The sequence below is a fragment of the Tupaia chinensis genome, unplaced genomic scaffold (assembly GCF_000334495.1).
Source record: "Tupaia chinensis unplaced genomic scaffold, TupChi_1.0 Scaffold000085_1, whole genome shotgun sequence".
Taxonomy (NCBI): domain Eukaryota; kingdom Metazoa; phylum Chordata; class Mammalia; order Scandentia; family Tupaiidae; genus Tupaia; species Tupaia belangeri.
In genome coordinates this window covers 8,429,588-8,440,972 of record NW_006159547.1, presented here as the reverse complement: position 1 = coordinate 8,440,972, position 11,385 = coordinate 8,429,588, and positions in this window count along the sequence as shown.

Sequence of the window (11,385 nt, the reverse complement as noted above, 5' to 3'; positions counted from 1 at the left end):
TTGGTGGGACAATCAAACCTGTGGAAAAAAACACCAAAAAAAAAAAAAAAAAAAAAAAGAGTAGAACCCGGGGATGCCAAATCACCTATGCAAGGATTTACGTTAGAGCTGGGTATATAAAAGCAGTTGTTTTGAGATAAGTACTATAGGCCAATGTTTATTGATATTTTGCACTCTTAATTCCAAATTAATTAGCATTATTGTTATGCTGTTCTAACTCCACCATTTATCTGGGTAAGAAATACAGGTTAATAATCTTTGGACTCTGGGACCAGCAGTTAGGGTAATGGCTATGTCTCTGGACTCCCACGTAGCTGACCGCAGTTTGCATCCTAGACCCGGTGGCTTAAAACTCATACCAGGCACATGTGCGTACGTGCCCAAGATCCCCAGAGGAGAATGGAGAAGGGATTGCGGTGTGGCCATCCCTCCTGGGGGGTGATTTCTCATTTTCTATCTCTCTGTCTCTCTCTGTCTGTCTGGCGAACACATGCACCCAGAAGCAAAAAAACCTTTAAAACAAACAAACAAACAAACAAACAAAAACACTTTGGACTCTGAATAGCTACCTCCAGATGTGGTAAAAGAAACTGAGCCTAGAAGCTAGCAGGTGGTGTAGTGATTAAGCACCTGACTCTCACCACGTAGCTCATCAAGATTCAATTCCTGGGCCTTGCAGCTTGAAAATCATGCTGGGTGTATGTGTGTGCATGCCCAAATTCCATGAGGATAATGGTGGAGAGGGAATTGAAGTGTAGCCATCTCCCTGGATGGTGATATCTCATTTAGCCTCCCACTGTCTCTGTCTCTGGCGAGTATGTATAGTATGGCAAAAATCCTAAGAGAAAGAAACTGAGCTTAAGTAGAGCGCCTGGACTTTATGATAGATCTGCTAAATTCATTGGACTTTGGGAATTACCATACTTCAAATGAGGCAAGTGTTTCATGTGCTTAAAGCAGACTGCTCATGAATATTTAGGTCTCTAAAGGAGAGGACAGTGAAAAAAACTACTAATTGGTTCCTAATTTTCCTTAATCATATATCTGTATAACACTAAAGTGTTCAGCTAGGCAAAGCCTTCATCACTACAGATGCTTTTTGTATTTGTAAGTGTGTTTGTTGTTAAGTGTACTATGTGGTAAGTTGCTGTTTGGTGAGATGTGAATGGCAAGTAATTGATATAGTTATTGCATCAAGTACTAAAATGGAAGTGTACTACCTTCCCCATGCTTTCCTTCCCTTTCTGCTTCTGGAAGCAGATAAGATGGTGTGACATGGAGCAGCATTTTGGATAAGTAAATGGGGACTATCGGAGAGTAGCAGAGCAACACCATAGAAGGAGGATGATGCTCTATTGATAGTAGAGATATTTACTCACTGTGTATTCAATCTTGATATTTACATGAAAGAAAACTTAAGTATCAATTTTGCTTAGGATATTGTTAATTTGGAGTCTGTTACAGCAGCTAAAACTATATGCCAGGTTATCACTGGGGAGAAGCATTTATTGGGGGAAAAACAAATTACTAAGGCTCTGAAATGAAAATATGCTTTCTGTTTTTTCCTTCTTTATTTTACATTCACTCATTTATTGTATATCATTACAGCATACAAATGAATTTTCCCATCCAAATCACTCTATATTTGCTCAATAGAAAATATTACTGTACCTATTATCTTCAACAGAAAATTTTCCATTTTGTGTTTCTCGACTCTTCTACTTTCTTTTTTCTCCTATGCTTTGTGTTTTAAGGAAAAGCTGTGAGGCTGCTCAGTTGTACCAAAGACTGAAAGGAAGAACGTGAGGTCAGAAGTGATGGGAACTGAATATGTGGAAAATTCTAGATTATAGATTTTATTCTGAGAATTCAGAGAAGCTATTTTCCTAGAAAGAGAGTGAATAAAATATAAAGTACCATCTATAAGTTCAATAGATGTAAGAATACCAAAATTTCTTGACTTAAAAAAAATAAGCATTTTCTTAAATTTGTACTGCTGAGAGAGAAAAAACTTAAGTCTTATTCCTCATTTGATATTATCTTATTGGCAAAGTTGTCTTTTTAAAGCATAAGTGGTCCATTATTTCTCTGCTTGAAAATCTTTGCAAATTCCTAATGGAGGAAAAGCCTTTAAATATTCCCGCAATATACCTAACTGACCTGGGGTTCTGGCAGCCCCCCCGCCCCCCCCCAGCTCGACACAAAAAAGTACTAAAAAACTAAATCAATGATTCTGTAAATACTGAGTGTACAGCCTCCACTGGTTTAAGTTAGGTTTCAAAATATGCTTGTTAACAAGAAAAACCTAGTACGTACCTTTGACGAGTTTAGGGATTTGAAGGGAAGCTTTGAAAGAAAAATATGTGCTGAGGATGCATACTCTGCGTGAGCACCTAGAATCATGACAAAGACATGGTAGACACTCAAAAAATATTTGTTGTACTGGCCTGATACCCTAGTGATTAAGGGGACTGGATCTCACATAGCCGACTGCATGGTTTTAATCTTGGTCTTGGTGGCTTGAAAAGCATGCGAGGTGCACTTGTATGCATGCCCAAAGTCCTGATGGGGTGTCGAAATGGAGAAGAAGGGATTTCAGAGTTATCCTGCCTCACTGGGTGGTACTTTCTCGATCTTTCTGTTTCCTTGTCTTTCTCAGAGTGCACATGCCCTCTGACAATGAAAAAGAATGTTTGTCGAATGAAGTTAAATGAGTCTTTTCAAAAGAGAATAAAAATGTAATGGAGCATTTAACAATATTTAATTAAACTAAAGCTGTGGTGTCACCTATCATAACTAGAATTTAATACTTAATTTATTAAAATGAAATAAAATTAGCAATTTACTGCCTCAATTACACTGACCACATTTCAAGTTGTTCAAAAGTCACATGTGGCTAGTAGCTACTGTAATTGGACAACACAGATGCAGACCATTTCCACCAATCAGAAAGTTCTAAAGGGCACAGGGTCTTGGCAGAGGAGCTAGTCTAGAGGACTAAGGATGACTTTCATGAGAAAGTAGTATGGAGGCTAAAAACCTAAAAGCAGTGGTGAACCGACAGTGGTATGGGTTGGTGGGAGTGCTCTGCCTTGGTTGAGAGAAGCAGTTAATTATTTAGATGGTTTATAATTGTCAGAGTGTGATTTTAATAAAAGTAGACCCATTTTTAAAAAGATTTTTGATTTTTAAAATTCTCTTTAAATAACACAGCTCTTATTGCCTGCACCCAGGGCAGGTTACTCCTACAAAATGTACCCTCTACTCATACACCCCACCTAAAAGACATCTAGAAAATCATTGAAAAAAATTAATGTGATGGTGGAAACTGAGAGAGATTGTTCAAAGCAGAAGGAATAGCATGTGCAAAGGCCCTAAGGTAGGAGATAGCTTGGCTTTTTCAAAGATATACAAATAATTTAATATTGAAACATAGGCTCTTGTAACAGGGGGAGGGCAGGGACATGGATCATGTTTGAGCTGATGCTCAGAAGTAATAAAAGGTTCAGATTGTGTAGAGTTTTACCATTTGTTTTAAAAATTGTAATGTCGGGACCAGCAGATGACTTAATGGTTATGTTACTGGACTCCCATGTAGTCGCCTGTGGGTTAAGTCCTGGACCGGGCAGCTTAAAACACACTGGATGCGTGCATGTGAGGGCCTAAAATTGCAAGAAGAGAATAGAGGAGAAGAGATTGTGACATGGACATCCCTTGGGGGGTGATTTCTCACTTTCTGTCTTTCTGACTTTGTCTCTCTGGCAAGCACACCTGCCCTATACTAAAAATCTCTCTCTCAAAAAAAAAAAAAATTAATGTTGAAGCTAAATACTGAGAAAGTGTTGATATGTTTAAGGAGAGCAGCACCATGCCCAGATGGGCACTTTAAAGAGGTCATTCTGTCTCCTGGATGGCTAACTGGGAAGCAAGGATGATTCAGAGAAAGATGTGTTTCAGTTTTATCAGCTATAAATTATTAAAATTTCCTGTTTAACACAATAGTAGCTTAGACTATGACAGTGGCAGGCAAGCACAACTACTTGAGCTATATTTTATAGTTTAAAGCTTCTTTTTTGGGGGGAGGGGGGAGAGGTTTTCGCTATAGGGTGCATGCGCTTGCCAGACAGAGACATAGAGACAGAAAGCGAGAAATCACCCCCCTCCCCAGGGGGGATGGTCACGCCACAATCGCTTCTCCACCATTCTCCTCTCGGGATCTTGGGCAACCCGGTGTGATTTTTAAGCCACCGGGTCCGGGATGCGAACCGCGGTCGACCATGTGGGAGTCCAGCGACATAGCCATTACGCTAACGGCTGGTTCCCTACTGTAAAGCTTCTTATAGAGAACAGCAAGGGATAAGAAAGGTCTAAAGATGGGAACCAGCCGTTAGCGTAATGGCTATGTCGCTGGACTCCCACGTAGTCGACTGCAGTTCACGTCCCGGACCCAGTGGCTTAAAACTCACGCCAGGCGCATGTGCGTGAGTGCCCAAGATCCCGAGGGGAGAATGGAGGAGAAGGGATTATGGCATGACCATCCCCCCGGGGGGTGATTTCTCGCTTTCTGTCTCTCTGTCTCTGTCTGTCTGGCGAGTGCATGCATCCTATAGTGAAAAACCTCTCAAAAAAATAAATAAATAAAAAAAGAAAGGTCTAAAGATGACTGCCTGATTTCTGGAAACCATTTACTGAGATAGGGCCTGGATGGATAAGTTTATCTTTAGCCAACTAATTGTGAGTTGCCTCTGGGACACTACCATTTTGGTGACTGTTATGCCATTGTTTCTGCATTTTATCTCTGTGAAAAACATCCCTCATCAGAACCTACTTTCTCATCGTTTTAACAGAGAAATGCAGGGAAATGCATACTCATTCATCTATGATTCAGTCACAATTTTACATGGCCCAGTTAGGGTAGTTACATCAGTGATACCTGTGTTCCCCAGTAGATGATAAGCTTCCTGGGGACAGTTCTGTGTCTCACTATTTTATCTCCTGCATAGCACAGTGATTACAACACAGTGGAGAGGAAAGCCATCCAAACATTAGTAAGCCTAAGACTTTATTCAGAATGCTAGAACAGGAAAAATACTCCAGAGGAGTGTTCTATTTGGAGTAAGAAAGGCACTGTTTTAATTTTTATAGAACATTAGCAAAAAGTGCCAGCCAATGTTCTGCTAAGTTCTAGAACAAGTAGTCAAAAATGGATTTGGATGAGGGAGAAATTATTCTTATGGTCTAGCAGCTGTTGGATGGGCAACAGAAATTTATCAAGAAGGGAAGGAAGGAAAGAATTTTTGAGGGTTAAGTTCATGAGAGGACCATAGAGAAGTTTTCAGTCCACCAGGGCCTCTTAAATTATATACATTAAAATATATTTTGAATGATAAATAACAATTATAACTTTTATTTCCCTATACCTAAAAACACCATCATAGAGAAAAAGTTTCTTGCATTAGTTGAAGTAATGATTAGCTGATACTCCAAAGAAACCCTGACATCTTAGGGTTTTAACACACTGAAGTCTATCTCTCCTTATGGTCTTTGGTCATAGTTGGCATTGCTTTCTGTGTGACTCTCTGCATTGTCACTCAGAGCACATTTGCCTTGAAATTAGAAGCTCCTGCTCAGTGTCTACATCCAGTCTATGTATGCATATTTCTCTCTGATTGGGCTTAGCCTGAGTGAAAAAAGATCATATGTTGTTTAATTTTCTAAGGCTGGACTGGAGTACATATGTATGTTCACATTTCAATCACCAGAATTCAATTATATGGTCACACCTAAACACAAGGGAGTCTTGTAAATGTGGCACAGCTGTGTATCCAGGGGTGTCCAGGGGAGGGAAGGAATGGGAGAACATGTGGCAGTTTTCAGTAAATTTCGTGAATAAATAAGTGAATGAAGGAATGAGCAATGCTTTTAAATTTAATAAGGAAAGGAGGACAGATATAAAAACACCTTTTCTTGTGAGGGCTAGCGTTTTCTTGGTGTGTGGTTTGACAGAGTTTTGGGGTTTTTAGTTTAGAAATTTAAGTTAGATTAAGAATGGAGACTAAGGATATAGAAAAACAGTATATGAATGTGAATACCAGATATAGTGTGTGTGAAAGAGTAGAGTCTGAGGAAGGACATTTAGAAGAAAAATAGAGAGACAAAGCATTAATGGGACAAAGAAATGTGGTATTATCTGTTGAAGATAATTTTATAGTTTTATCAACTGGACTAGGGAGAAAGGTTCACATGTTGAACTATTCACTTTGTAAGCTAAATAATGTGATTGAATGTTTAAAAGCAAATGAAATAAAAAATATAAAAAAAGAATGGAGAAAGTTCAAGGACAACAATTTATGGGCAGAAGACACAGGAATTGAAGCACTTATGTTTTGTCTCTTTCCTCCTGCCTTTACTGTAATCAATACAAAATTAAAGGAATAGGAGTCTATCTTACACACAACTTAGGACTTGGGTTTGATATTCTAATATATAGCCACTCCGCACTTGAAAACCTGTCTATTTAACAAAAATTCAGACTTTCTGACCAGTTTTGTAGCACAGGGAATCCCCTTTCTAAGTCACTGTAAGTCTTAGGAATTCTCTTTCTCAGTCTCTTACTCATTCCTGCAGTCAGGTAGTATTCACTACATGAAGTGTTCACAGTCACACAAGACTACATATTTCATTTATAAATTCGTACTTTATTGTGCAACCATAATAGTATTTGGAATAAATAAAAATGATAACACCAGATTTACATTATTGTGTTGTTGTGTGTCTTGTTGGTTTCTGGCACTTATGTAATGTATGCTTTTTGTATGAATAGAATTGCATTATTCTAGTGTGATGTTGTGTGATACTTATTGAAAAATACATACCCTATGGTGCCATGACACACCAGAAGACATCCATCTTTTATCTCCTCATTTATGGAACAATCACTTAGTGACCTAGTCTAAGGGGTAGAACTCAGTGGTTAAGCTAGGAGTGCCTATAATTATAACTAGAGTAGAAGAGCTGAGTTGTACTCATAAGCAGAAGAGTAAAATGGCAAACTACCATCTATATGAATACAATGCTGACAAGTCATGAATCTTCCATTAGACAGTTACGTGATTTTTATTCATTCTCTGACCTCATAATACTAGCATATCTTAATTTTATTTTTAAAAGTTCACTATAAATCTGTAAGAAAAGTAAGTAAATCACACATTAAAATGCAGTTTCTTTTATACTTCTCTAACAAATGTTATTCTCCACATAACAATTACATGTTAGCTAATTTGAAAACGGAAAGTTTCTACCAGAAATAACCAAATGAGGAAAGCATTCACTTTTTTAAAGGAGGGCGCGCATATCTCTTCCTTTTATAATGCTGTACTATTTCAGAACATAAAATGATCTTTCTGACCGCCTGACCTACGCAAGTGTCACTTTCTCCTTGACTTGCAAGTAAGTAGGATTTTTTTCCACAGTACGTAATGAAACACCTACGTGTTCTTAAAAGTTAGATTGCTAGTTGTTACTTACACTTGGTTGATTTTCAGCTGCTACGATGCAAATTATTCACGGGCCAAATAATATTTAAAAGTAGAAACTTTCATGTTTTCTTGATAAAAACCAAAAAGTCTGAAAATTAGGAGGGATATCAGAAACCATGTAGGCAAACATTGTCACTTTATTTATTAGGAAACTTAAATCTAGACAGTAAAGTGACTGGAATGAGGGTCTAGAATTATTCTCTAACCGCAAAACGGGGATTGCCCACACCCACTCAAATCCATTTTGATTTTCATTACCTCATCTTCATTACCTCAAATTTAGACTTCATATCTGTAAAATAATCTATCAAACATATTTTGAGTTTTTTCCCTTGATATAGATACACCTTCATTTCTGTTTTAAATTCTATAAAATGCTCATTTAAATTGACTTAATGGATTATTATTTTTAGAGAGCTATCATAACTCCTCACTTCAGAATATAGAAAAGAATCTTACTCTCATACCAGTACTCTTGTACTCTTGATAATTATTAAGCAAATAAAGTAGCCTATTTAAGAATGGTACTAAACGTAAGCAATTAAAGAAAAAAAATGAGTTTTTTTTACAAAGGACTGTAGCATACTGTTGTTGAGGTTATTTATGGCCCAGAAGAACAGAGAAGTTGATGCTGAAATGCAAGCTGTGCCTTTCTGGAAAAAAAAAGTACCATTTTGTATTTTGCACAAGATAGGAAACAAGTTACCAGTGTCACAGCCTTCAAATGTATTTCTGTGAAATGATAAATATATATTTGTTAAATGAAAGCTATCTAAAATTATGTATATCTGGAATTATAACTCTTTAAGTTCCTCCAGAAATCATTTCTCAGAATGACTGTTCAAAATTTAACAAATGAGTACAACGATAGATGTTCTAAAGTTCAGAGAAGAGAAACATGTTCAAAATTTTGAAGTGTTTGAATTAACTCATCTTGGAGCAAAAGAAACCTAGTAAGCTATTAGCAACAAGTTTTTGTTAAGAGTATTTTGGGTCTTCACTTTTAATTTAAAATAAACTAAGCAAAATGTTTCCTGAAACTTAATCTCTGGAATGCAGAGAAAACTCTCACTCAAAAGTCAGTATGTTTATTGCATTACATATTTCCTTTTTGCCATGTTAGCAAGGAAAGCTGCAAACTCTCTTTGAATGCTTCTTTATGCATACCACATTGTAAGGAAATACTGTGTAGAATTGCACTTATACTGCATGTTTTCAACATTGAAGCAATATTCTAAATTACCCTTCCAGATAATTTGGGGAAAGCCTGCTAAGACTGTAAAAACCCTGAATACTGTGTTACAAGTAAATTTTTAAAATTTAAAATTTAATAAAAACTACTTAAAAATTATTCAATATATTCTGTTTCAGTTCAACTGGGCCTCATGTTGCAATTTGCTTTTTAGCCAGTCAGGGTCATGGGCGTGCATGACCATTTCAGTGTTGCCCTATAGCTATGCCACAAGCTTCCTTTTCTTACATTTATATTGTTAGTCAGGACATACAGCCCCATAAATGTTCACCTTGAATTGTTTTCAGGCATCCCAAGTGGATAACTAAGTATTCACATCAGTCCTACTTGACCTGTTACTCAGACACTTTCTTCTTTTTGAATAACTCCACTTACATAGGTAACTGAAAGTTACTTAGCATTGCAACTGTTGTAGTGTTTTTCCATGAGTGCTTAAAGAAAATTAGCTTCTTGAATTGCTTTTTTTTTTTTTTTTTGGTTTTGTTTTGTTTTAAGTTTTTACCACTTGCCAGAGAGGGATAGAGAGACACAGAGAGAGGAAAGGTGAGAAATCATCTCTGGGGGTGGGGATGGGAGTGGGGGTAGGGAGTGGCCATGCTGCAATCCCTTCTCCTCCATTCTCCTCTCGGAATTTTGGGTACCCATGCACATGTGCCTAGCATGAATTTCATTTCAAGCTCCTGGTCAGCCACGTGGGAGTCCAGTGCCTTAACCACTATGCCACCTGCTAGCCCTTATAGCATATTTACTAATTTTAAGTACGCAGTCCAGTGTTTCTTGCTATATTTATAGTTGTGCAGCCATCATTATAATCTAATTTTAAAACATATCCATCACTTCAAAAATAAACCTTTTGCCTATTTATAGTTGCTCCTCATTCTAGTCTCCATGCCTAGGCAATTGCGAGCTTTCCTTTCTGGACATTGTGTCTGTGTGGAATCATACAATCTGTGGATTTTGAATATGGCTTCTTTTGCTGGGCATAAATTTGAGGTTTATCCTTGCTGTAGCATGTATCTGTACTTTGTTCTTGTTTTATCATCTAATAGACAGGTTTGGGGATTCAATGGAGGGGAAAGTTAGATAATGAGACTTAGGAAGCTCATTTTTCTTGAGATAATTTATGGGACTCTGGGCACAAGCAGTGCTACTTTATAGCTCATGTGTAAAAGCACATCCGTGGATTAAAGCATGTCTTTTCTTTAATTTCTGCCTAGAAATTGTGTCACCCTGACCTTTCAAGTACTGAGAGGATTCAAATCATCAGTGTTACCCTCAACAAAGATGTTGTTTTGCTTAGGTCGAATCTCAGACAATTTAGGTAGCTTGTTTAAGTCAGTACAGCTAGTAAGTGACGCAGTCTGTATTCTAACTAAAAAAATCTGGACCTATGGTTTTAACGCTTAGATAAAAACTGACACTTATGGCTAGAACCAAGGGACATGAGGGGCTGTCAAGACTGCAAACGAAGAAATATTTTTTGATTGCTTTCAACTGGCTGTTTGAACCATGGGCAGTTACATTGCCTTTCTTTCATTTTAGGATTTTCTGAAATAACAAGACAGTTTTGATGTATTACAGCCTAAAATTGCTAATACCCATACTACATCTTACATTTTATTAGATTACCATTGCCTAATTCTTTTAAAGCAAGTAAGGCCTGAATAGAGTTGTTTAGGAATCGGTAATCTAAACATTTACATGTAAGGTGAGAAAATTGAGGGACCAGCAGTTAGCATGATGGCTATGTCTCTGGACTACCAGGTAGTAGACTGTGGTTCAAGCCCTAGACCCAGTGGCTTAAACTAACACTGGGCGTGTGTGCGTGCGTGCCCAAGATCCTGAGAGGAGAATGGAGAAGAAGGGATTGCGGTGTGGCAATCCGCCCTGGGGGGTGATTTCTCACTTTCTGTCTCTTTTTCTCTCTGTCTCTCTGGCAAGCGCATGTGCCCTATAGCAAAAACCTCTCCAAAAAAGAAAAAAAAAAAAAAAAGGCGAGAAAATTGAGACTCTGGGAGATGAGACTCAGTTAGGTTCAACATATATTTCAGGCAGATGAGGCTTGCCTAAAGTTTAATCAAGTATGCTTTAATGAGACTTTCTTGACCAACTCCAAGTAACTGTCAACCATACAGAATTTAAATAAATTATGTGACAATTTATTTGATTTTCTAACCATTATAATGAGAAGAATATGAAAACATTTCAAAGCATTAACTTCAAGGCTTGATCTGAGCTAAGAAAAAGATATTTAATATTTACATTTTATCACACAGCTCTGTTTAATCTCAAATATATTAAGTTTATAGACAAAAGTGGTCATTTTATAAGAAAATGAATTTATTTTGGAATAGTGATTTTTAAAAGGTGTGTAATTTCTAATTAATTACATATAATAAATCATATATTTATACTGTAATTTTCATATTTCATCACTAAATATAAGAGCAATGAGATTCAAAAGTGCTAATAGTCTCTTGGAAGGACGTTGTCTACCCTCAGTTCTTTCCTGTTCTTTTATAAGATTTGAAACACATTTAGTTCTTCGACATTTGGGTTTGCAGTGAATATATATATGTTGGTCAAAATCCACAT